This window comes from Pelophylax lessonae, assembly GCF_965119305.1.
Source record: "Pelophylax lessonae genome assembly, chromosome: 3".
Classification (NCBI taxonomy): Eukaryota; Metazoa; Chordata; class Amphibia; order Anura; family Ranidae; genus Pelophylax; species Pelophylax lessonae.
Window position 1 is genome coordinate 19,566,316 of NC_138770.1, and position 27,458 is coordinate 19,593,773.

Sequence of the window (27,458 nt, forward strand, 5' to 3'; positions counted from 1 at the left end):
CACAGAATTCCTGGTACTCTTCTGGCAGTAAAGCGACTGAAGACATGCACATGATCTTAATCACTTTCTAAAAAGATGTATTAGTGCATTGTGGGGGCCATGATAAAACCTCAGCATTACGGCAATTAAAAGAGGGATTGGACCTCTGTAACCAAGGATAACCAATGACAACTGGGTAATGAGGTAAGGAAATCACTAGGAATTCAAATTATCTCATGGAGAAGACCCTACACCCATGGTCAATGGAGTGGTTTCATGGGTCACATGGGCAGGCTGTAGAGCAGTGTTTTTCAACCTTTTTTGGGCAAAGGCACACTTGTTTCATGAAAAAAATCCCGAGGCACACCACCATTAGAAAATGTGTGCGGAGAGGGAGATGTCAGAGCCCCGCTGCTCTCTATGGGGAATCGGATGAGAGCGGACCGCCTGTCCTCTCTCATCCGATCCCCACCCAGGACGGATGGAAAATAGGGTTTCCATCCGTCCGGATTTCATGGACAGGATCGGATGCGGATGGCAGCGGGTGTCAGCAGACATGTCACTGCTGACACTGACATCCGCTGCTCCATAGGGCTGAATGGGGCATCCAATCAGATCTGACAGGCGGATCTGATCGGAACGCCCGTGTGCAAGAGGCGAGCCCTTACTTTTATTTGATGAATAAGAAGTACTGAATAATAAACTTTCCAAACTACTGTATAATAAAAATCATAGTAATAGTCAGAAAAAATCACAATGGTTTGTAAAGTGTTATTGCTATTTTGAATTTTCTTTTCATCTTAAATTGTCTCACAATATTATATGAATGAATGCGTGGTGGTGGGGACAAGGTGCCTACCAAGGGGGAGGTTGCGCAGAGACCATGGGGTGGCAGCATACCCCCTCCTTCTGAATCATACCCAGGCCACATCCCTTTTAACACTGCGAGGGTACCTTTCAAAATGAAGCCCCCCCCCCCTCTTTGGATGATGGTGATGGAATAGGCATGGCACAAGTGATGGAATAGGCATGGCACAAGTGATGGAATAGGCATGACACAGATGGTGGGATATGCATGGCACAGATAATATAGGCATGGCACAGATGGTGGAATAGGCATGGCACAGATGGTACTGGCATGGCACAGATGGTATAGGCATGGCACAGATGGTATAGGCATGGCACAGATGGTACTGGCATGGCACAGATGGTACTGGCATGGCACAGATGGTATAGGCATGGCACAGATGGTGGAATAGGCATGGCACAGATGGTGGAATAGGCATGGCACAGATGGTACTGGCATGGCACAGATGGTGGAATAGGCATGGCACAGATGGTGGAATAGGCATGGCACAGATGGTGGAATAGGCATGGCACAGGCGATGGAATAGGCATGAGGAGGACTGACAGGAGGACTCACTTACCGGGCTGCTGACCGACTGGTTCCAGATGACCTCCTCACGCTGCGCCTGCGACTTGGTCTGGATCCGGATGCGGTCTCTCTGCAGTGCCGACTCCCGCGAGCCCGAGTCCTGGTCTCCGTCCGCTCCGGTCCTCCTGGTGACTCGCGACGTCTTCTTCTCTCCGCTGCTGCGCACACTGTGCTCGGGCGGGAAGGAAGTCGGAAGATGATGTCCTACTGTGATTGGTCCAGGCTGGAGTCTGGACCAATCAGAGCCCGGACATCAGAAAAGTGGGAGTGTCCCCCTGAAGAGCGCCAATCGGCGCCCCTGCTGGTTTTTGACCCCACCCCCCCATACCCAGGACACAGTCCGGTGCCCGCCAATGGGCGAAAGTTTTACATTTTTTTTTTTTTTAATCTTATGAATTCTTCAATTGTTCCCACGGCACACCAGGCAACATCCCGCGGCACACTAGTGTGCCGCGGAACAGTGGTTGAAAAACACTGCTGTAGAGGTCTCCCATCAAAAGCCTCAATGGTAAGTGGGGAGGCACGAGGCTGCAGTGGTATTGAGTGTTTAAACAGAAAGTGCAGTTAAAATCACACCTTTAAGAAAATAGCAAAAATAACAGTTCAGGAACGTAGTGAAAAACAGAAGCCGGGGTTTGGATGCCAGAACAGGTAATCAGAAGAGCAAGGATCAGGAAACCATAAGTCAGTTTAGTCAGGCGAAACAAATCAGGAACAGGTATCGAAAGAGAAGTCAGCCAAGGCAAGTCATACACAGGAACACACTGGAGAGCATAGACCACGCAAGGGCATGGAGGAAATGAGCTAAGCTACTTAAATAGCCAAATAGGGCAGGCTGTGGACTGGACTAATGAGGCAGGTAATGGTAACCAGGTGAGTCACTGTGGTAACGAGCGTCTGGCAATTAACCGACAGCTAAGCAACTTCTGAGCTCTGAAAGAAAAGAGCTGCAGGAGCCCAGCCCTGACACACACTGACTGAATACATTGTTTCTATGTGTTTATCAGATGATGGGGGATCTAGGTGGAGCCTCCGTACTGCTCTCTCCTTTACAATAAAGTCTCCTCTTACCCGGTGATGTGAGGGGCGGCTGATTCTCCATCATGACGTCCTTGTAGAGATCCTTGTGTCTTTCTAAATACTCCCACTCCTCCATGGAGAAATAGACAGTGACATCCTGACACCTTATAGGAACCTGACACACACAATGATACAGTCACCATCCAGACACATCCACTTTTTATATAGTATAGCATCAAATCAAGTAAACTCCTGGAATATTGATCTGGTCAGTTAAGTAGCAGTGGGGGTTGTTTATCAGATTCCACTACTTTGGTTTTAATTGAAATTATCAGGTGCACTAAATGGGCAACAATGAGATAACCCCCCACAACAGGAATGGTTTTACAGGTGGAGGTCAATAACATTTTTTTCCCTACTCATCTTTTCTGACTGTTTTTTACTAGTTTTGCATTTGGCTGGGGTCAGTGTCACTATTGGTAGCATGAGGCCATACCTGGACCCTATAGAGGTTGCACAGGAATGTTCTGACCCTAATGGGATTAATCTAGGTTTCCACACTATATATGTGTGTATCATCATCTGCTGGAGATAAAAGACATCACAGTGACTATGGAGGAAGGACATGGGGGGGGGGGGGGGGGGATAAGATCATATTACCTCCTCTGCTGCCACTTCCAGCGACGTCTCCTCGCTTCTGCCTACCTCATGGAACTTCCTGTCTTTGTCAAACATCACTTCCTGTCTATCCTTGACATCACTTCCTGTCTTCCATAGAGACTTCCTGTCTGGGAAGAAGTGAGATCACCACCTTGTGGAGCTCAGAGGAACTGCAGTCCAGAGAAACGTCTCGTAGTGAGAACACGGCCTTGTGCTGTGTGTATGTACTGTATATCCTTATAGATGGGGTCATCTCCACTCCTACCAAGGGGGAGAGAAATATATTACTGTCTAGTCCAGCTTTTCTCAGCCAGGGTTCCTCCAAAGGTTTCTTGAGGCTCCTTAACCACTTAAGCCCCAGCCTTATTTCGGACACTTTTTGTTTACAAGTTAAAACCAGTATTTTTTCCTAGAAAACTACTTAGAACCCCCAAACATTATATATATATTTTTTTTTAGCAAAGACTCTGGAGAATAAAATGTCGGTCATTGCAAAAATTTTTGTCACGCGGTATTTGCGCAGCGGTCTTTAAAACGCCATTTTTTTTAAATAATTTGAAAAATCACATTTCACTGCATTTAAAAAATACTAAACAGTAAAGTTAGCCCATTTTTTTGTATATTGTGAAAGATGATGTCACGCCGAGTAAATAGATACCCAACGTGTTACGGTTTAAAATTGCGCCCCCCCCGTGGGATGGCGACAAACTACGGTCAATAGAGATCTCAATCTGCGATGCTTTAAATGTATTTAACGGTTACTAGTTTAGAGTTAGAGTGTAGCTCTTTTTTTTAAATTATTGCCCACGCTCTGGCGATCGCGGCGATACCTCACATGTGTGGTTTGAACAGCAATTTCATTTGCAGCTCGACTTGCGTATACATTTTTTTTTGTGCGTGAGCTAACGGTGACGGGGGCTGCTAAATTTCTTTTTTTTCCCTATTTATTTTTTCTTTTTTTTTAACTTTATTACAGGTTTTTTTTAAAAAAAAAAATCTGATCACTTTTATTGCTGTCACAAGCAATGTAAACATCCCTTGTGACACCAATATGTAGTGACAGGTACACTTTATGGAGGGATCGAGGGTCTAAAAGACCCTCGACCCCTCCACTACACTTCCCTGTATGCAAAACGCCGAAAACGACATTTTTACATACAGCCGTTTTTCAAATCTGCCGCCTTTTTCAGCACAGTAACCCGGAAGTGACGTCATGGACGCCGCCTCCGGGTTACGTCATCGGAGACCCGATCTATGCCGTTTCCGGCATTCATCGGGACTCCATCCAGCCGGCGGACGTGCTGGCTGGGTCCTTCTTGGTCATCAATGTAAGGGACCACTGCACTGACCACTGGAAATTACTCCTGGTTCTGGTGAAACTAAAAAGTTATTCAGCTGAGATGAAAGTATTCCTAGCACTGATAAATGACAGCTTGATACTCATTCTAGTTGTTAAAGAGTACGGATGAGGTGATAGTTAAATTCAAACTTTGGCAGTGTTGTCTACACTTTGTACCCTGGGCTATATATGATATACTCCTGACCACTGCACTCTGTACCCTGGGCTGTATATGATATACTCCAGACCACTGCACTCTGTACCCTGGGCTGTATACAATATACTCCTGACCACTGCGCTCTGTACCCTGGGCTGTATATGATATACTCCTGACCACTGCACTCTGTACCCTGGGCTGTATATGATATACTCCTGACCGCTGCACTCTGTACCCTGGGCTGTATATGATATATTCCTGACCACTACACTTTGTACCCTGGGCTGTATATGATACACTCCTGACCACTGCACTCTGTACCCTGGGCTGTATATGATATACTCCTGACCACTTCCCTCTGTACCATGGGCTGTATATGATATACTCCTGACCACTGCACTCTGTACCCTGGGCTGTATATGATACACTCCTGACCACTGCACTCTGTACCCTGGGCTGTATATGATATACTCCTGACCACTTCCCTCTGTACCATGGGCTGTATATGATATACTCCTGACCACTGCACTCTTTACCCTGGGCTGTATATGATATACTCCTGACCACTGCACTCTGTACCCTGGGCTGTATATGATATACTCCTGACCACTGCACTCTGTACCCTGGGCTTTATATGATACACTCCTGACCACTGCACTCTTTACCCTGGGCTGTATATGATATACTCCTGACCACTGCACTCTGTACCCTGGGCTGTATATGATATACTCCTGACCACTGCACTCTGTACCCTGGGCTGTATATGATATACTCCTGACCACTGCACTCTGTACCCTGGGCTGTATATGATATACTCCTGACCACTGCACTCTGTACCCTGGGCTGTATATGATATACTCCTGACCACTGCACTCTGTACCCTGGGCTGTATATGATATACTCCTGACCACTGCACTCTGTACCCTGGGCTGTATATGATATACTCCTGACCACTGCACTCTGTACCCTGGGCTGTATATGATATAGTTACATAGTTACATAGTAGGTGAGGTTGAATAAAGACAATAGTCCATCCAGTTCAACCTTTGTAGGCATGCATGGCTGTAATCATCTCACATAGCCCTAAATGTTCTGATCCTTGAGATGTACGTCTAAGAGTCTTTTAAATGCCACCATACTTCCCGCAGAAACCACCTCTTGTGGTAGAGAATTCCACAATCTTGTAGCCCTAACAGTAAAGAACCCCCCACGTTGCCTGAGGTTAAAACGCTTCTCCTCTAATCGCATTGTATGCCCTTAATTCCTCATGCAATCCCTTCGACTGAATAGCTGTTTTTCTATGCCGAGATCCCCATTGAGATATTTATAAATTGCTATCATGTCCCCCCCCCCCCCCAGGTGTCTCTTCTCCAGGGAGAATAAATCAAGCGATTGGAGACGCTCTTCATAATCAAGGTCCTCCAATCCCCTAATTAGTTTAGTTGCCCTTCTCTGTACTCTCTCCAGCTCCAACACATCCCTCCTGAGGACTGGCGACCAGAACTGGACAGAATACTCCAGATGCGGTCGGACCAGAGTTTTATAAAGTGGAAGGATTATAGTCTTATCTCTGGAAAACATCCCTATCTTTATGCATGCTAATATTTTGCTAGCCTTGGTAGCCGCCGCTTGACATTGCAAGCTGTTGCCTAGTCTATCATCAACCAAGACTCCCAGATCCTTCTCCATTTTTGATTCCCCCAAGGGTTCCCCTCCTAACGTGTATTGTGCTTTAATGTTTCTAGTCCCCAAGTGTAAAACCTTACACTTCTCCACGTTAAACCTCATTTGCCAAGTCGTTGCCCACTCCGTTATTTTGTCCAGGTCATTCTATAGGATATCTGCTTCATGCTGTGCTGTTATTGCCCTGCCTAATTTTGTGTCATCAGCAAAAACTGATATCGAACTACTGATCCCGTCCTCAATGCTGTTTATGAATAAATTGAACAAGGTTGGTCCTAGGACTGAACCTTGGGGGACCCCGCTTACTACCTCAGACCAGTCTGAGTATGCGCTGTTTATTACCACCCTTTGGATATGCCCTTTTAGCCAGTTCCGTATCCAAGAGCAAACCCTGCTGTCAATACCTGCAGACCTTATTTTATAAATTAAGCGCTTGTGGGGAACTGTATCAAACGCCTTAGCGAAATCTAGGTACACCACATCCACTGGTCTGCCCCTATCTAGCTCACAGCTCACCTCCTCGTAGAATGTTAAGAGATTGGTTTGACAAGAACGCCCATTTGTAAACCCGTGCTGGTTACTACTGATGATGCTGTTGTCTTTAGCATATTCTACGATATAGTCCCTTATCATCCCCTCCAGAAGTTTACATACTACTGATGTCAGACTGACCAGCCTATAATTTCCCGGTATATGCCTCTGACCCTTTTTGAATATCGGAATCACGTTTGCTTTCCTCCACTCCCCTGGTACATCTCCTGTCCTAATACTATTAGGAACTGACCCTCCCATTCAGTAATCATTCTGGAGAGGAAATCCTGGGACAAACCTCTTTCTCTTCACCACCGCAAAGGTATAAATATCGGGAGTGGAGCTGAGTGGATCCCTTGGAACACACCTAGGTCAGGAAGGCACACAGGGGACTATCCCAGGGTATATCCATACCAGGACCAGCCTGATCCTCGGCACACGCCCTCCATCCAGGGATAGGAGGACATCGCTAGGTTGCCAGACCCATTAAAGCACCCGCTCTATACCCCTGTGTGGGGTGGGTGTCTCTGGTAAGTGTGCATTTTTACCAAAGGAATCCCAGCACCTTACCACCCACCACGGGGTCACCTTTCACCTGAGTGTTGATTTTCCGAGTGTTGTCACCTTTATTGTTCTTGAAGTCACCGTATATGACATAGACTTTTTTACTGGATCTCTCCTTACTGGACTTGCAATCTGTATTTTAAAAACTTTTTTCTATTTGGCTCTGTTGGCACTTTATATAAACTCCCCATATCAACACGTGGTATGAGTGGAACAGTTCACATCATATAGCACCTTATTTTTTAGCACATTAATATTGCATGTTAAATATTATCAATATTAGCTATTATTTATTGTTTATATATTTATTGCACCAGTCCCTTTCTAATTTTCTTGAAGGCACCTTTATACTTTGCACTTGCACCCAATTGATGTTTTATGGAACATACTATTGTATGAGTATACACATTATTGTTTTAGCATAAGGCACTTTAATTCACAGTTTATTATATCTTTATTATATCTAAATTTATACAGGCAGCGCCATCACCCCTATTTCTCTTTTATCCAGTGTATAGTCTCCGGACTATCATCCAGGGAGGCTGCAGCCTATTTTTAGATATATTTATACATATTTTTTATCTATAAAAATTTATATATATCTTTTTCACCCATTCATTTATCCACCTATCTATCCATTTAGTCCATAGCGCGGAAGTTTCATTTTTCTTACCCCTGTCCTAATACTGTCCGCAAAGATCAGGAACAGTGGTCTGGATATAACCTTACTGAGTTCCTTAAGTACTCTCGGATGTACGCCATCCGGGCCTGGTGATTTGTTTGTGTTAAGTTTGTCCAGCCTTTCCCTAATTTCACCCTCTGTTAGCCATAGTGGCAAGTCCTGTGTATTACTACTAACCATACCGTCATGGTCAGTGTACCCCCTCCGTTTCCTATGTAAATACTGATGAGAAAAAAGCATTCAGCACGGTTGCTTTTTCAGTGTCCTCTGTAACCATCCTCCCATCATCGCTAATTATGTGTGCAATATGCTCTGCCCCAGTTTTTTTGCTGTTGATATACTTAAAGCAGAGTTCCGGGCAGAGAAACGTTTTTTTGTTGAACATACCCCCGGGACAGTCAGGGCTAGCACATTCCACAATGGCTAGCCTCTGATCTGTCCCGGTTCGCACTTACCTTTTAGAAGAAATACTTACTTAGAAATTTTCTTCCACAGCGTTTCCATCTCGGTTGTGGGCAGCTGAAGCCGGCGCGGTCCTCTTCTCTGTCTTCTTCCGCGTCTTCGTGTCCCAGAATGCACTGCACCGGCCCCTCTCATCACTTTCGGCGCGGGGCCGCATTCCTAAACAGCTTCTGGGCATGCCCAGAAGCTGTTTAGCAGGGGAATGCGGCGTCGCCCGGAAATGACGAGTGGGGCCGGTGCGGCGCATTGATTCCTGGGAGCTATGACGTTTAGCTCCCAGGAATCATCGCGAGGCAGGAAGTGACGGGGTGAGCCGCGGCGCTGGAGGAGGAAGCTGTCATAGGTGAGTATTTACGATCGTCAATAAAAAGGTGAGTAAACAAAAAAAAAAAAAATAACTATCCAATTCCTTTTCAGGTGCGGCATACCTAGCGGAGGGGCACAAAAAAAAAAATCTTTTTTGTGCCCGGAACTCCGCTTTAAAGAATTTCTTTGGGTTTTTTTTTACTATCCTCCGCTATTTGTCTCTCAAAGTTTATTTTAGCCATCTTGATTTCGTGTTTACACTTCTTATTTGCCTCCTTGTATTGGTCGAAAGCCGATACTGTGCCCTCTGATTTATATTTCCTGAAGGCCAATTTTTTTCTCCTAATAAGTTTTTTAACGCTACGGTTTAGCCAGCCAGATTTGGCTTTGTCTCTTCTAAATTTATTTCCCATAGGAATGCACTGCAAGATGCCTTTGCTTAATATGTTCCTAAAGCATTCCCATTTTTCTTCTGTGGTCAGAGATCCCAGGGTCTGGTCCCAGTTTACCATTTCCATCAATGAGTACAATTTTGGAAAGTTTGCCCTTCTGAAGTTAAGGGTTCTTATGTTCCCCACTTGCCTTGCTATATTGTTATTTACGCTAAATGTGATCATCCTGTGATCGCTAGAGCCCAGGTTGTCCTGGACTCCTACCTCCGAGAATAGGTCTGGGTCATTAGTGATCAATAGATCCAGGACTGCATTTTCTCTAGTCGGAGAGTCCACCAACTGTGACATGTAATTATCCTGTAAGGTTTCCGTGAATAGACGGGCCTTCTGTGAGTGTGTAGTCCCCTCTTCCCAGTCAATGTCAGGGTAATTGAAGTCCCCCAATATGAAGACTGATCCTAGCTTTGCCACTTTACCCAAAAGTGCTAAAAATTCCAGCTCTACCTCCTCCGCTTGCTTAGGTGGCCTATAGCAAACCCCCACAATTACTTGGTTCTGGCTGACAGCATAGCTAGAACTGTCCTGACATTGCGAAGGTTCAACTGGGTCCTGAACCTTCAATTCTCAGTACTGGAACCAACTCATCACTTAGAATATCCGAGTCTCTGTAACGCTCCTGCGTTTTTTGAACAAGATGGATTTGCAGCTGCAGAAAAACTCCACTCAGTAGTCATGCAGAGATACGTTGAAATACCAATCCCAACTCCCAAGACTCATCGCAGTGGTCTGTCTGATTCAGCATACAAATATACACACTCAATAAGATGTTCCTAGAGTGATATATGTATATTGCAGTATAGTGATGATGAGCTAGAGAGACAGGTTTGAATGGAGACAACAGGAGGCAAACACTTGAGAGGAATGTTCATGAGAGTATAGATGGTAGCAGGTGGGATGCAGATAGGTTAGCAATCATGTATGGTAGTAGGTGGTAGGATAGCAGATGACATACAAGAGAGACTAACCCAGTGCAAGGATAGATGTTAGTAGGCTCAAGAGCTAGCAATCTAAATAGTGCAGATGATAGTAATAGTCCTTAGTATGCAGAGCTAAATAGTGTAAGCTTGGTAGGAAGGTTATGGAGGATTCCCCTGCGGGGTACTTATCACTAATAGCAAGCAGTAGTAGAGTGGTTCGGTATGAGCAAGTGATCCGGTAGCGGGATACAGGGATCAGCAGCGAGGTTCCGACAGCGAGGTACGCTTGTAAGCATATGAGCTTCACGGCAGGTTGAACGAACGATGTGAGTGAGAATGCCGGCGGTTGAAATAGCCGCTCTGCGGCGCTCAGTGATGACAGCATCGGTCTTAAAGGTGTATGCGCACCTACCAGAAGAGAATGGTGGGACGCATACACGGAATTGGAAAGTGGAATAAGGGTACCAAAGGTACCAGAACATTACAGTACCCCCCCCCCCTAAGGCCGGCTCCTGAAGGCCTCTAGAGCTGGTTTTTCTGGGTATTTCGCGTGAAATTTGCGAATCAGTCTAGGGGCATGTATATCAGAGGTATCCAGCCAGGTGTCGTCTTGGGGCCCATAGTTCTTCCATCGTACTAGATATTGGAGTCTTCTTCTGTGGATACGAGAATCCAGAATCTCCTTTATCTCATATTCTTCTCCGCCTTCAACTTGTACAGGAGGTGGAGGTGGGATGGTAGGCCTTAGTCCTTGGTCAGGAACATGGGGCTTCAGTAGCGACACATGGAAGATGGGATGTATCTTGAGGTCTGTTGGTAATGTGAGCTGAACTGCAGCTTTCCCAATAAGTTTCCTGATTGGGAAGGGTCCCAAAAATAGAGGCCCAAGCTTTTTGCTAGGGATCTTTAATCTTAAGTTTTTTGTTGATAGCCAAACGAGGTCCCCAATAGCATACTGAGGAGAAGGTCTTCTACGAAGGTCATAGTACTTCTTTTGTTGACTATGAGCGTGTGAGATGGTAGTATTAAGTAAACCCAGAGAGTCTTTTATTTGGGTAAGATCGTCTGGGTTACTTGAGGGAAGGATGCGTGGTGGAAGAATAGTGGGATGAAACCCATAGTTCAAGTAGAACGGACTCTGTTTGGTCGTACTGTGGGTTGCGTTGTTGTAGGCAAATTCTGCCAGAGGGAGGAGATCCACCCAATCATCCTGTAGGTATGATGTGTAGCAACGTAAATATTGCTCGATGCACTGGTTGACTCTTTCAGTCTGTCCGTTAGTCTGAGGATGGTAGGGAGAAGTGAGCTTTCGCTCAATTCGTAGTATGTGATAGAGTTCTTGCCAAAACTTGGAGATGAATTGTGATCCACGGTCAGACAAAAGAGTTTTTGGAATTCCATGTAACTTAAAGACATGTTTCAACAGTAGTTCCGCTGTTTGTTTCTACGAAGGTAGTCTGCGAATAGCAACGAAATGTGCCATCTTTGTCAGATGGTCCACTGACACTAAAATGGTATTAAATCCTTTGGAAGGTGGTAGTTCTACTATAAAGTCCAAGGACACAACCTCCCATGGAGTCTGGGGTATTGGTAGACTGCATAGTAGACCCGATGGTCTCGTAGTGTCGATTTTGGACCTGGCACAGACGTTGCATGAAGAGACAAATTTCTGTATAGATGTCTTCATATCAGGCCACCAAAACTGTCTGGTAAGCAAATTAAGAGTCTTTGTCATACCCATATGTCCTGCCATAGGCACATCATGTGACAATTCCAAGATTTTGGTGCGCATAGTAGGGGGTATGTAGAGTTTGTCGTTGTAGTAGAGGAAGCCTTCTGCATCAGTACTTAGTTGTGGTGGAGGTGAATCCAAACCTATACTGTGCAGAATCTCTTCCTTCAAGGAACGGACAACCCCAATAATACGCTTGTAGGGTATTATAGGAACGGAAGGGATTTCGGAGTAATTATCTTAAGTTAGTCGTGATAGCGCATCCGCTTTTTTATTCTTGTCTGCAGGTGTATAGGTCACTAGGAAGTTAAATCTTAGGAAGAATAGTGACCATCGTACCTGCCGATGGGAGAGGGTTTTGTTAGTCTGAAGATATTGAAGATTTTTATGATCTGTATATATAAGTATTGGTAATCGGGTACCTTCAAGTAGATGTCGCCAATTCTCCAGGGCCAGTTTTATAGCAAGCAGTTCCTTTTCACCCACTGGGTAATTCACCTCTGGGCTGCTTAGAGATTTAGAGAAGAAGGCGACAGGATGGAGTGGTGAAGTATTCGTTGGTCGTTGGGAGAGTACTGCTCCTACTGCCATATTTGACGCATCTACTTCCAGAATGTATTGGAGGGATGGGTCAGGATGGCGTAGTATGGGAGCAGAGGTAAAGCTTGTTTTTAACAAGCGAAAAGCTTCATTTGCTTCATCTGACCATTTAAATGGTTTCTTAATACTTGTGAGTTGTGTGAGAGGTCTCACAATGGCAGAGAAGTTCTTGATGAACTTCCTATAGAAGTTTGAAAATCCAAGAAATCGCTGTAGTGCTTTGCGGGTGGTTGGTATAGGCCAATCCTGAATACAGGATATCTTACTCATATCCATCTTGATTCCTGTTTTGGATATGATGTATCCTAGGAATAATACTTCTTCTTTGTGAAATAAGCATTTTTTTAGTTTCACGTATAGATTGTGTGTGAGTAATCTGGATAACACAAGTCTTACATGTTTTATATGTTCAGACAAAGATCGTGAATAAATAAGTATATCGTCCAGATATACCACAACACAGACATCAAGTAAGTCTCTAAAGATATCGTTTATGAATCGTTGGAAAGCTGCGGGAGCGTTACATAGCCCAAATGGCATTACAAGATATTCGAACAATCCGTATCTGGTTCTGAATGCTGTCTTCCACTCATCTCCATCACGGATTCGGATTAGATTGTATGCCCCTTTCAGGTCCAATTTTGAAAAGTAGGTAGCTCCACGCGCTTGCTCAATGAGTTCAGGGATAAGCGGCAAAGGATAGCGATCTTTTACTGTAATGGCGTTCAATTGCCTATAGTCGATAATAGGTCTGAGACTTGAGTCTTTATTGCGGACAAAAAAAGTCCTGCTGCTGTGGAAGAAGTGGAAGGTCTAATAAAACCTTTTGTCAAATTCTCATCCAAGTATTCCTTGAGATGGGAAAGTTCATCCTGTGAATGAGGATAAACATGACCAAAAGGTAATTTAGAATTTGGGAGTAGATCAATAGTGCAATCATAATCCCTATGGGGAGGCAGTACTTGAGCATTTTTCTCAAGAAAAACTTCGGACAGATCCTGATAACATAGTGGTGCAATCTCATCTGTCACCACAGACAGGATCTTTCCATAAGACGGGAGGTTACACATACTCTCGCAATAGTAAGAGAGGAAGGTTAGAGTCCGTTTCTTCCAATCTATGGTTGGTTGATGTGTGTGTAACCAGGGAAGTCCCAAAACAATGGGAAAGTGGGGTGAAGATAATAGGTCGAAGGTGGTGGTCTCCGTATGAGACTCGTTAGTAGTGACTAGGAGTGCTTGTGTCTGATTTGTGATCGGGCCAGAAGATAAAGGAATACCGTTAATAAGACTCACAGAGACAGGCTTAGGTTTTGAAATAATAGGTACTTTATTTAAAGTAGCAAAACGTATATCAATATAATTTCCACAAGATCCTGTGTCGATCATGGCCTTAGTGGTAATCCTGGTCTGGTCCCACTGCAATGTCAAGCGAACAAAAAGGTAAGGGTTAGTAAGTGAAGTTGTCAATCCCCCTAGGAGGACATGTGAACACTCACCCTCTTTTTTGCGGACAAGGGGACAGACGCTTATCATGTGATCCGGGTATGCGCAGTACAAGCAGAGATTACTGGATCGTCTCCTGGCTTTTTCAGTAGTTGATAAAGGTGGGTGTATGGTTCCTACCTCCATAGGAGTAGGGTCAATGGCCGAAATCCGAGAAGGACTGGATAATGGCATTCCCATTTTTTCAGCCTTTCTTTCACGTAGCCTCCTGTCTATGTTGATACTGAGTTGTATCAAAGCATCCAGGGTGTCCGGTAGATCCACTAGTCCAGCTTTTCTCAGCCAGGGTTCCTCCAAAGGTTTCTTGAGGCTCCTTAACCACTTAAGCCCCAGCCTTATTTCGGACACTTTTCTCAGCCAGGGTTCCTCCAAAGGTTTCTTGAGGCTCCTTAACCACTTAAGCCCCAGCCTTATTTCGGACACTTTTTGTTTACAAGTTAAAACCAGTATTTTTTCCTAGAAAACGACTTAGAACCCCCAAACATTATATATATATATTTTTTTTAGCAAAGACTCTGGAGAATAAAATGTCGGTCATTGCAAAAATTTTTGTCACGCGGTATTTGCGCAGCGGTCTTTAAAACGCCATTTTTTTGGAAAAAATTTGAAAAATCACATTTCACTGCATTTAAAAAATACTAAACAGTAAAGTTAGCCCATTTTTTTGTATATTGTGAAAGATGATGTCACGCCGAGTAAATAGATACCCAACGTGTTACGGTTTAAAATTGCGCCCCCCCGTGGGATGGCGACAAACTACGGTCAATAGAGATCTCAATCTGCGACGCTTTAAATTTATTTAACGGTTACTAGTTTAGAGTTAGAGTGTAGCTCTTTTTTTTAAATTATTGCCCACGCTCTGGCGATCGCGGCGATACCTCACATGTGTGGTTTGAACAGCAATTTCATTCGCAGCTCGACTTGCGTATACATTTTTTTTTGTGCGCGAGCTAACGGTGACGGGGGCTGCTAAATTTTTTTTTTTCCCTATTTATTTTTTCTTTTTTTTTAACTTTATTACAGGTTTTTTTTAAAAAAAAAAAAAATCTGATCACTTTTATTGCTGTCACAAGCAATGTAAACATCCCTTGTGACACCAATATGTAGTGACAGGTACACTTTATGGAGGGATCGAGGGTCTAAAAGACCCTAGACCCCTCCACTACACTTCCCTGTATGCAAAACGCCGAAAACGACATTTTTACATACAGCCGTTTTTCAAATCTGCCGCCTTTTTCAGCACAGTAACCCGGAAGTGACGTCATGGACGCCGCCTCCGGGTTACGTCATCGGAGACCCGATCTATGCCGTTTCCGGCATTCATCGGGACTCCATCCAGCCGGCGGACGTGCTGGCTGGGTCCTTCTTGGTCATCAATGTAAGGGACCACTGCACTGACCACTGGAAATTACTCCTGGTTCTGGTGAAACTAAAAAGTTATTCAGCTGAGATGAAAGTATTCCTAGCACTGATAAATGACAGCTTGATACTCATTCTAGTTGTTAAAGAGTACGGATGAGGTGATAGTTAAATTCAAACTTTGGCAGTGTTGTCTACACTTTGTACCCTGGGCTATATATGATATACTCCTGACCACTGCACTCTGTACCCTGGGCTGTATACAATATACTCCTGACCACTGCGCTCTGTACCCTGGGCTGTATATGATATACTCCTGACCACTGCACTCTGTACCCTGGGCTGTATATGATATACTCCTGACCGCTGCACTCTGTACCCTGGGCTGTATATGATATATTCCTGACCACTACACTCTGTACCCTGGGCTGTATATGATACACTCCTGACCACTGCACTCTGTACCCTGGGCTGTATATGATATACTCCTGACCACTTCCCTCTGTACCATGGGCTGTATATGATATACTCCTGACCACTGCACTCTGTACCCTGGGCTGTATATGATACACTCCTGACCACTGCACTCTGTACCCTGGGCTGTATATGATATACTCCTGACCACTTCCCTCTGTACCATGGGCTGTATATGATACACTCCTGACCACTGCACTCTTTACCCTGGGCTGTATATGATATACTCCTGACCACTGCACTCTGTACCCTGGGCTGTATATGATATACTCCTGACCACTGCACTCTGTACCCTGGGCTGTATATGATATACTCCTGACCACTGCACTCTGTACCCTGGGCTGTATATGATATAGTTACATAGTTACATAGTAGGTGAGGTTGAATAAAGACAATAGTCCATCCAGTTCAACCTTTGTAGGCATGCATGGCTGTAATCATCTCACATAGCCCTAAATGTTCTGATCCTTGAGATGTACGTCTAAGAGTCTTTTAAATGCCACCATACTTCCCGCAGAAACCACCTCTTGTGGTAGAGAATTCCACAATCTTGTAGCCCTAACAGTAAAGAACCCCCCACGTTGCCTGAGGTTAAAACGCTTCTCCTCTAATCGCATTGTATGCCCTTAATTCCTCATGCAATCCCTTCGACTGAATAGCTGTTTTTCTATGCCGAGATCCCCATTTAGATATTTATAAATTGCTATCATGCCCCCCCCCCCCAAGGCGTCTCTTCTCCAGGGAGAATAAATCAAGAGATTGGAGACGCTCTTCATAATCAAGGTCCTCCAATCCCCTAATTAGTTTAGTTGCCCTTCTCTGTACTCTCTCCAGCTCCAACACATCCCTTCTGAGGACTGGCGACCAGAACTGGACAGAATACTCCAGATGCGGTCGGACCAGAGTTTTATAAAGTGGAAGGATTATAGTCTTATCTCTGGAAAACATCCCTATCTTTATGCATGCTAATATTTTGCTAGCCTTGGTAGCCGCCGCTTGACATTGCATGCTGTTGCCTAGTCTATCATCAACCAAGACTCCCAGATCCTTCTCCATTTTTGATTCCCACAAGGGTTCCCCTCCTAACGTGTATTGTGCTTTAATGTTTCTAGACCCCAAGTGCAAAACCTTACACTTCTCCATGTTAAACCTCATTTGTCAAGTCGTTGCCCACTCCGTTATTTTGTCCAGGTCATTCTGTAGGATATCTGCTTCATGCTGTGCTGTTATTGCCCTGCCTAATTTTGTGTCATCAGCAAAAACTGATATCGAACTACTGATCCCGTCCTCAATGCTGTTTATGAATAAATTGAACAAGGTTGGTCCTAGGACTGAACCTTGGGGGACCCCGCTTACTACCTCAGACCAGTCTGAGTATGCGCTGTTTATTACCACCCTTTGGATACGCCCTTTTAGCCAGTTCCGTATCCAAGAGCAAACCCTGCTGTCAATACCTGCAGACCTTATTTTATAAATTAAGCGCTTGTGGGGAACTGTATCAAACGCCTTAGCGAAATCTAGGTACACCACATCCACTGGTCTGCCCCTATCTAGCTCACAGCTCACCTCCTCGTAGAATGTTAAGAGATTGGTTTGACAAGAACGCCCATTTGTAAACCCGTGCTGGTTACTACTGATGATGCTGTTGTCTTTAGCATATTCTACGATATAGTCCCTTATCATCCCCTCCAGAAGTTTACATACTACTGATGTCAGACTGACCAGCCTATAATTTCCCGGTATATGCCTCTGACCCTTTTTGAATATCGGAATCACGTTTGCTTTCCTCCACTCCCCTGGTACATCTCCTGTCCTAATACTATTAGGAACTGACCCTCCCATTCAGTAATCATTCTGGAGAGGAAATCCTGGGACAAACCTCTTTCTCTTCACCACCGCAAAGGTATAAATATCGGGAGTGGAGCTGAGTGGATCCCTTGGAACACACCTAGGTCAGGAAGGCACACAGGGGACTATCCCAGGGTATATCCATACCAGGACCAGCCTGATCCTCGGCACACGCCCTCCATCCAGGGATAGGAGGACATCGCTAGGCTGCCAGACCCATTAAAGCACCCGCTCTATACCCCTGTGTGGGGTGGGGGTCTCTGGTAAGTGTGCATTTTTACCAAAGGAATCCCAGCACCTTACCACCCACCACGGGGTCACCTTTCACCTGAGTGTTGATTTTCCGAGTGTTGTCACCTTTATTGTTCTTGAAGTCACCGTATTTGACATAGACTTTTTTACTGGATCTCTCCTTACTGGACTTGCAATCTGTATTTTAAAAACTTTTTTCTATTTGGCTCTGTTGGCACTTTATATAAACTCCCCATATCAACATGTGGTATGAGTGGAACAGTTCACATCATATAGCACCTTATTTTTTAGCACATTAATATTGCATGTTAAATATTATCAATATTAGCTATTATTTATTGTTTATATATTTATTGCACCAGTCACTTTCTAATTTTCTTGAAGGCACCTTTATACTTTGCACTTGCACCCAATTGATGTTTTATGGAACATACTATTGTATGAGTATACACATTATTGTTTTAGCATAAGGCACTTTAATTCACAGTTTATTATATCTTTATTATATCTAAATTTATACAGGCAGCGCCATCACCCCTATTTCTCTTTTATCCAGTGTATAGTCTCCGGACTATCATCCAGGGAGGCTGCAGCCTATTTTTAGATATATTTATACATATTTTTTATCTATAAAAATTTATATATATCTTTTTCACCCATTCATTTATTCACCTATCTATCCATTTAGTCCATAGCGCGGAAGTTTCATTTTTATTACCCCTGTCCTAATACTGTCCGCAAAGATCAGGAACAGTGGTCTGGATATAACCTTACTGAGTTCCTTAAGTACTCTCGGATGTACGCCATCCGGGCCTGGTGATTTGTTTGTGTTAAGTTTGTCCAGCCTTTCCCTAATTTCACCCTCTGTTAGCCATAGTGGCAAGTCCTGTGTATTACTACTAACCATACCGTCATGGTCAGTGTACCCCTCCGTTTCCTATGTAAATACTGATGAGAAAAAAGCATTCAGCACGGTTGCTTTTTCAGTGTCCTCTGTAACCATCCTCCCATCATCGCTAATTATGTGTGCAATATGCTCTGCCCCAGTTTTTTTGTTGTTGATATACTTAAAGAATTTCTTTGGGTTTTTTTTTACTATCCTCCGCTATTTGTCTCTCAAAGTTTATTTTAGCCATCTTGATTTCGTGTTTACACTTCTTATTTGCCTCCTTGTATTGGTCGAAAGCCGATACTGTGCCCTCTGATTTATATTTCCTGAAGGCCAATTTTTTTCTCCTAATAAGTTTTTTAACGCTACGGTTTAGCCAGCCAGATTTGGCTTTGTCTCTTCTAAATTTATTTCCCATAGGAATGCACTGCAAGATGCCTTTGCTTAATATGTTCCTAAAGCATTCCCATTTTTCTTCTGTGGTCAGAGATCCCAGGGTCTGGTCCCAGTTTACCATTTCCATCAATGAGTACAATTTTGGAAAGTTTGCCCTTCTGAAGTTAAGGGTTCTTATGTTCCCCACTTGCCTTGCTATATTGTTATTTACGCTAAATGTGATCATCCTGTGATCGCTAGAGCCCAGGTTGTCCTGGACTCCTACCTCCGAGAATAGGTCTGGGTCATTAGTGATCAATAGATCCAGGACTGCATTTTCTCTAGTCGGAGAGTCCACCAACTGTGACATGTAATTATCCTGTAAGGTTTCCGTGAATAGACGGGCCTTCTGTGAGTGTGTAGTCCCCTCTTCCCAGTCAATGTCGGGATAATTGAAGTCCCCCAATATGAAGACTGATCCTAGCTTTGCCACTTTACCCAAAAGTGCTAAAAATTCCAGCTCTACCTCCTCCCCTTGTTTAGGTGGCCTATAGCAAACCCCCACAATTACTTGGTTCTGGCTGACAGCATAGCTAGAACTGTCCTGACATTGCGAAGGTTCAACTGGGTCCTGAACCTTCAATTCTCAGTACTGGAACCAACTCATCACTTAGAATATCCGAGTCTCTGTAACGCTCCTGCGTTTTTTGAACAAGATGGATTTGCAGCTGCAGAAAAACTCCACTCAGTAGTCATGCAGAGATACGTTGAAATACCAATCCCAACTCCCAAGACTCATCGCAGTGGTCTGTCTGATTCAGCATACAAATATACACACTCAATAAGATGTTCCTAGAGTGATATATGTATATTGCAGTATAGTGATGATGAGCTAGAGAGACAGGTTTGAATGGAGACAACAGGAGACAAACACTTGAGAGGAATGTTCATGAGAGTATAGATGGTAGCAGGTGGGATGCAGATAGGTTAGCAATCATGTATGGTAGTAGGTGGTAGGATAGCAGATGACATACAAGAGAGACTAACCCAGTGCAAGGATAGATGTTAGTAGGCTCAAGAGCTAGCAATCTAAATAGTGCAGATGATAGTAATAGTCCTTAGTATGCAGAGCTAAATAGTGTAAGCTTGGTAGGAAGGTTATGGAGGATTCCCCTGCGGGTACTTATCACTAATAGCAAGCAGTAGTAGAGTGGTTCGGTATGAGCAAGTGATCCGGTAGCGGGATACAGGGATCAGCAGCGAGGTTCCGACAGCGAGGTACGCTTGTAAGCATATGAGCTTCACGGCAGGTTGAACGAACGATGTGAGTGAGAATGCCGGCGGTTGAAATAGCCGCTCTGCGGCGCTCAGTGATGACAGCATCGGTCTTAAAGGTGTATGCGCACCTACCAGAAGAGAATGGTGGGACGCATATACGGAATTGGAAAGTGGAATAAGGGTACCAAAGGTACCAGAACATTACAGTCTCATCCTAAACACAGCTCAAGCAAGAGTTTTTCTTCCCCAAGAGAAACTTCAAACTCTCTGTTCCCAGGCTCAGACTCTTCAATCCAAGGTTCACCCAACTTTTTGCTTCTGCATTAGAGTTCTGGAGCTCATAGTTGTGTTTTTCTAGATCAGAGGGTCTCAAAACGTTCTAAACAATGAGCCAGCTTACTGTCCCTCAGACTTTAGGGCAGGGGCGTACTGTGGCCATTTGAAGGAGAAACGGTCCTGTCAGTGGGAAAAAATGGGGCCATCTATGATTCAAGTTCAAGCGCAGTTTGCTATCTCCTCTGTCGTAGCAGCGCTGAGCTCAGAGCTTCTACGAAAAGGAAGTTGGATCACACAGTTGCAGAGTTTGCTTCGTAGAGACCTCACTCTTTTAATAGTGAGGGTAAACAGTAATGGCAGGGATTATCTTAGCAACAACCTAGCAACAAGGCAGGATGGGGAGGACGCCATCTCAGAGGGTTTTTTGAGCTAGGCTCTAGGAGGTACAGAAATGGCCTACTCCTATAGGATGGGAATTATTCAACTTTATTCAAATCTGCAGTTAGTTTTCACCTACAGGCGCCCCCTAACCTGAATACGCATTTTGTGGGAACGACGAACTGACATTTGCTGACTGCAATACGTATGTGTACGTTGTGGTTTACCAGGGTTATAGCCGAAGCTATATGCTATAACCCCTGAATGTTTTTTTCCAGCCAGCGACTGGCTTTCTCATGAAACCATTTAGAGCGGCTCATGACTTTTCCGAAGCAGCGGGAAGGGACATACCCCATTCTCCTGCCGCTCATCTGTGTTTTTTAGGCTTACCGTTTTCGCCGGTTCACGTAAGGAACAATCCGATGGTGTGGCTGGCTGCTCCCATAGATGATCAAAGTGCAGATACTCTTTGATTGTCCCTATGGCCTTGGAGGATCATAGTAACATCATGACATCCCTTCTGATCCAGGCTGGAAGTAAATAATTTTTATTTTTTTTATCTTTTGCTTTTAAAGAGATTTGGGGTCTTTTGGACACCCAGGTGTCTCCATAAAGAGGACTTTGTGATGGTACTCACCGTCACTGGGAGTGAAAGATGGATACTTAATGGACACTGAGAATATAGTTTGGATTGCTTCAAATTGATTCTGTGTTTACACTTATGATAATGCGTATTGTACTTCAATGTCAGAGACAGACAGTCTGTCACTGGTGGACTTTTCCTACTGTCTGTGTATTGAGGTGTGATGTGTATTCTGTTAACCCTGTCTGTTCCATTGTTAATTGTTAATGAACTCACATATTGTTTCTGTCCAGATGGCTAGATAATTAGTTCAGGTTAATTCTATTTCTGTACAATTCCATCTGCATATGATAATATAATCAGGCAACCCCTGACCTGTGTGTGGTAATCTGATCAGGAGGGCGATGTCCATGCTGTATATAAACTGTGTGACTGTTCAATAAAGAGAAGGCTCCAAAACTTATACAAGCTAAGTTGTCGGCTAGCTTTGTATGGGTGCAGCTGGAAAATCTGATATCTATGTTTACGACTGGGAGGAATCCATATACTGATGGAAGTCCACAAGCACAGTGTGGGTCACAGTTCTGTTATATTGGTGGCAAGTGGTGGAATGCTTCCTGCATCCAAACTTCCACCGAGATCCAAGGTTCGGGGAGAAGAAGAGGAGAGGTACAGATTTCAGCCACCATGGAAGAGGAATTCGGAAGGAGGTTGCGAGAGATACAGATACATCACAGAGACCAGTGTCAGAGAAGGTCCTGCTAGGATGGCATGATTCAATCCACTTGGAACTCTGGGAGGAAGCACTAGCCCGTGAGCAGCGACCCCACGGAAAAATCCTCCCCTCCTTCCAGTAAAGGTACTGGTCGCAGTACAAAATGAGAATGGTGTTTTTTGGGGAGACAACTGCACAAGGAATGGAAAGCTGAGTTAATCAGACTGGTCCAGGTGGAGATGCAGTTGGACGAGAGCTACAGAGTCCTCCGCTGGTATGTAACCCAAGTGTGCCCATGGACAGTGGATGACAGCCCAATGGAAGGCTTTTGCTACGACAGCCCGGGCTGTTATTAGACAGGCTGTCCAAGGACCCCGACTTTGAAGTCAATTTGGAGTGGCGGTTAGAGGAAATTGAGGATTATAAGGAAGAGATCCTGAACATCTCGGAAGTGTTCTGGAGTTTCTAGCCAATCAGAAATGGGAGCTGAAGATCACCTACAGATGGCTGCTAGACTCTGCTCAGCGCCGGGCCTGGGCTCCCCTACCTGGGAATATCCAGAAGTACCAGCTGACAGTCCAAAAATCCTGACTGAAGAATCGACAACATGGCACAGTAATAGTGTGCTTTGCTCACTTGCACACACGGTTTGGGATGCGGAGGTTTTATGGAGGATTAGGGATCAACTGATTATCGGGGGCCGATATGCACTTTCCCCAATATATCGGAATCGGCCACCAAGGCGACCAATATTGCCAATATTTCGGGAAAGTGCTTGTACCAGAGTGATGCCTGCAGCTAGCCTGAGAAGGAGATCGTCTGTCATTACAAAGAGCGGGAGGGGACGTGCCCCCTCCTACAGCTTTCCGCGGCTCGGACGGGTCTCCCGTCCCACCGGGAAACCCGGGCAACCAGCCTGCACAGCCGCCGAAGATCTGATCAAAGCCGCATTCAGCTCTGATCGGGTCTCCATGTAAAAACCCAGAAGTCATGACATCCCTTCCGGGTACTCGGTGCTAAATCCAAAAAAATTACAGAATTCAAAACAGCCAAACTTGGCGTTTTGAATGCTTTTAAGTGCAGAGGAGGGGTTTGGGGTCTTTTAGATCCCCAGATCCCTCCACAAGAGTACATGTTAAGAAAAAAAAAACAAAAAAATAATTTTTAATGTACGAAAATATCGGCCGATACCGATAAGCGATGACCAAAACATCGGTATTGGCAATAAAAAAAAGATATCAGTCGATCACTATGGCGGATGCAGCAAGTGTTGACTCACCTTGATGAACCTGTTTCTGCTTAGGATGAGCTTGGATGGAGGAATGCGTCTGTCCAGCCACTGGATAAAGGTATGGGAGAAGAGGAAGCCATCTTCATTCCCCAACCACGAATTACAGATTTAATTGACTTTTCATCGCAGGATGATATGGATGATAAATCACCCGCCAAAGTGTTGTCACTGGGCCCGAGAGCCACCAGCCTGTGCCCTGGACTTTCAGCAATTCAAGAGGCTGGGTATTTAATTGACTTTTCTGCTGAGAAGGAACATCCCAGTGAGCCTACAGCAGAAGAGCGGGCATCCAGGCATTGCACTGCTGACCTCTGCCTGCAGCAATTGGTGACCCAGAAAGATGTGTGCAAGGCCACTGACTTTTCAGTTTACTTTCCTGCAGAACAGCTGGGATCAGGACTTAACATCACTGAGCACTGCCCAACACCAACAGCAGCTTCAGCCTTCCTGAGAGAAGAGGCAGCTGACCTTTCTCCTACACCATTGACAGGGACATGGGATTTCCTGCCAGCAGCATCTGTGGAGTTACAAGAAACTTCTACAGCTTAAGCGCTGACAACTGGACAGAGGGTCCAAGACCTCTGCCCCAGTTCCAGAGGCCCAGGGTGAGAAGGTGGTGATCACTCCCCAACAGCAGCTACACAGTTTGGAGAAGAAGATGGCAATCTTTCCTCCCCAGCGAGAGATACACAGTCTGGGAGCAGAGGAAGCCAGTCTCCCTCCCCAACAGTTAGCCGGAGTGGATTATGTGGAGTCCCCAGCAAAAGTGCTGCCCAACACCCTCAACAGCTACAGAGTTCCAGGAAGCTGGGGAAAACAGCCCCTTGCCCCTGTGACAAGCTGATGAAGTGAAACTTCTACACCCAGCTGAAGCGCTGGCAGCAGGGCAGAGAGTCAATGACCTCTGCCCCACACCTGTGGCAGTTCCGGAGGCCCAGGGTGAGAAGGGAGAGGAGGTTGTTGTCCTCCCTCCCCAACACTCAGTCAGAGCGGAGGAAACTGTGTTCCCTCCCTAGACAGGATCTGTGCATCTAGGAGACAGTATCAGAGAAAGGTTGTCCCAGCCGCCAGATGTAAACATATGAGATCATCTATCATCGCCAGCGCTCCTTCCTCACACAGAGCCTGCGTGTGAGGAAGGAGGGAGAGCTGCACAGCGCCAGGACACAGAAAAAAGTAATCAGGGCACCGATCACCAGTGCCCTGATTACTAGAGGTACACCAAACACACCTTCAATGCCCACAGTGCCCACCATCAGTGCCCCCCATTAGTGCACACAATCAGTGCCCATAGTGCTGCCAGTCAGTGCCCATCAGTGCCTGCTCATCTAGGCACTGATGAGCACTGACTGGCAGCACTATGGGCACTGAGTGTGGGCACTGATGGTGCTGCCCATCAGTGCTCATCAGTGCTCATCAGTGCCACCCGCCAGTGCCCATCAGTGCCGCCCGCCAGTGCCCATCAGTGCTGCCCGTCAGTGCCACCTCTCAGTGCCCGTCAGTGCCACCTCTCAGTGCCCAGCAGTGCCACCTCTCAGTGCCCAGCAGTGCCGCCTATCAGTGCTCATCAGTGCCGCCTATCAGTGCTCATCAGTGCGGCATATGAGTACCTCCTCATCAGTGCCACCTCATCAGTGCCCATAAGTGCCACCTCAGCAGTGCCCATAAGTGCCACCTCATCAGTGCCAATCAGTGCAACCTATCAGTGCCCATCAGTGCCGCCTCATCAGCGCACATCAGTGAAGGAGAAAAATGTATTTATTTTCAAAATTTACTCGCAAAAAATAAGAAAAACTTTTTTTTTTTTCAAAATTTTCTGTCTTTTTTCTTTTTTTTTATAAAAAATAAAAAACCCAGAGATGATTAAATGCCACCAAAAGAAAGCTCTATTTGTGTGAAAAAAATGATAAAAATTTTATATGGGTACAGTGTAGCATGACCGCGCAATTCTCATTCAAAGCGTGCGAGCGCTGAAAGCTAAAAATTGGTCTGGATGGGAAGGGTGTTTAAGTGCACAGAAGGCAAGTAGTTAATGTACCAAAGATGGAATTCCTATGGTAGTGGATGGGACTGCGGTCTTCACCTCTATATCCCAGGGATAATGGGCAGTTGGCCCAGGTCATGAGGGAGTGAGCCCAGCCACCCTGTCTTCTCTCCAGCAGCTGAAAGGACTCCAGGGAGAAGGGCCAGTCCATGCTTCTTCCCCACTGCGGGTATGTTCTACGAGAGAGGCAGAGGTTGGCTGGGTGAGTAATGCTCCATTTGGGACAATTTGTTACTGTGTGGGTACAGATATTAGGGGACTGGAACTACAGACTACCTTCAAAGTCAACCCGTTTGTGGTCCACTCCTGTGTTAGTCTCCTTCCAAAAGGGGGGAGCTGTGATTGGAGTAACGTTTGTTGGGGGGCCCGTGTCACACAGCCTACTTTAGAGAGGTTGGGAAACCCCTATCTCAGCCCCCTAGGCCCCTCTTATGTGTAAGTCACCCTGTGTCTATTAGTGACACAGGGTGACCAAGAAGCCCAGTTTGGCCTGCCCAAACCACACTTCCACAGACTGATCAGCTATCAGTTAGTCTACCTTGGGGAGAATCTGTGACGGTACTCAACGTCACTGGAAGTGAAAGACAGATAATTATTGGTTTGGATTGCTTCAAATGGGTTGTGTTTACACATATGATAATATGTATTGTACTTCAATATCAGAGACAGACAGTCTGTCACTGGCGGACTTTTCCTATTGTCTGTGTATTGAGGTGTGATGTGTATTCTGTTAAGCCTGTCTGTCCCATTGTTAATGAACTCACATATTGTTTCTGTCCAGATGGCTAGATAAGTAGTTCAGATTAATTCTATTTCTGTAAACAATTTCATCTGCATATGATAATATAATTAGGCAACCCCTGACCTGTGTGTGGTAATCTGATCAGTAGGGGGATGTCTATGCTGTATAAGGCTCCAAAACTTATACAAGCTAAGTTGTTTACTAGCTTTGTATGGGGGGCAGCTGGAAAATCTGATATCTATGTTCACGACTGGGAGGAAGCTGTATACTTACGGAAGTCCACAAGCACAGTGTGGGTCGCGGTTCCGTTACAGACCTGTCATCCCTATTTCTATTACGAGGGATGTTAACATTCCTTGTATTAGGAATGAAAGTGATAGTAAAAAAGGGACAGTGTAAAGATAAAAAGTAAAAAAAAATAAGAAAAAAAAATGTAAAGAGCCCCCGTCCCTCCATGTTCGCATGTAGAAGCGAACGCATACATTAGTCGCGCACGCATATGTAAACAGTATTCGCACCACACATGTGAGGTGAACATTAGAGCGAGAGCAATAAAGCTAGCACTAGATCTTCTGTGTAACTCTAAACAGGTCACCTGTGAAGGCACCTATAGAGATTTTAAGTACCGTACTTTGTCGCCATTCTATGAGCGTGCGCCATTTTAAAGCATGGCATGTTAGGTATCTATTTACTCAGCATAACATCATCTTTCACGTTATACAAAAAAATTGAGGTTTAGGGGTATTGTGTTTTTTTAATAAATGAAAGTGTATTTTTCCCTAAAAATATTAGATTTGCAAAATCACTACTCAAATACCGTGGGACATAAAAAATTACAACTATCCCCATTTTTTTCTCTGGGGCCTCTGCTAAAAAAAATTATAATGTTTGGGGGTTCTAAGTAGTTTTATAGCAAAAATACTGATACTG

General features: G+C 44.9%; 3 protein-coding genes and 1 pseudogene across 4 annotated transcripts in view; 3 read left to right on the forward strand and 1 right to left on the reverse strand.

Annotated features, from left to right (window-relative positions):
* The window catches only part of LOC309548808 (gastrula zinc finger protein XlCGF66.1-like), a 137,350-nt gene extending 134,236 nt beyond the window's left edge, over positions 1–3,114 (reverse strand). The window contains exon 1 of the mRNA XM_082248749.1: positions 3,095–3,114. The gene's annotated coding sequence lies outside the window, so the exon portion shown is untranslated. The remainder of the gene's footprint in view (positions 1–3,094) is intronic.
* Positions 1–27,458, forward strand: part of LOC309550239 (uncharacterized protein) — a gene marked incomplete at both ends in the record, with an annotated part of 1,760,330 nt that overhangs the window by 1,541,440 nt on the left and 191,432 nt on the right.
* The window catches only part of LOC309548816 (uncharacterized protein), a 530,695-nt gene that overhangs the window by 157,537 nt on the left and 345,700 nt on the right, over positions 1–27,458 (forward strand). The window lies entirely within an intron of this gene.
* The window catches only part of LOC309548813, a 55,359-nt pseudogene continuing 28,079 nt past the window's right edge, over positions 179–27,458 (forward strand). The window contains exon 1 of the transcript in view: positions 179–183. The product of the transcript in view is annotated as an uncharacterized misc_RNA (transcript). The remainder of the gene's footprint in view (positions 184–27,458) is intronic.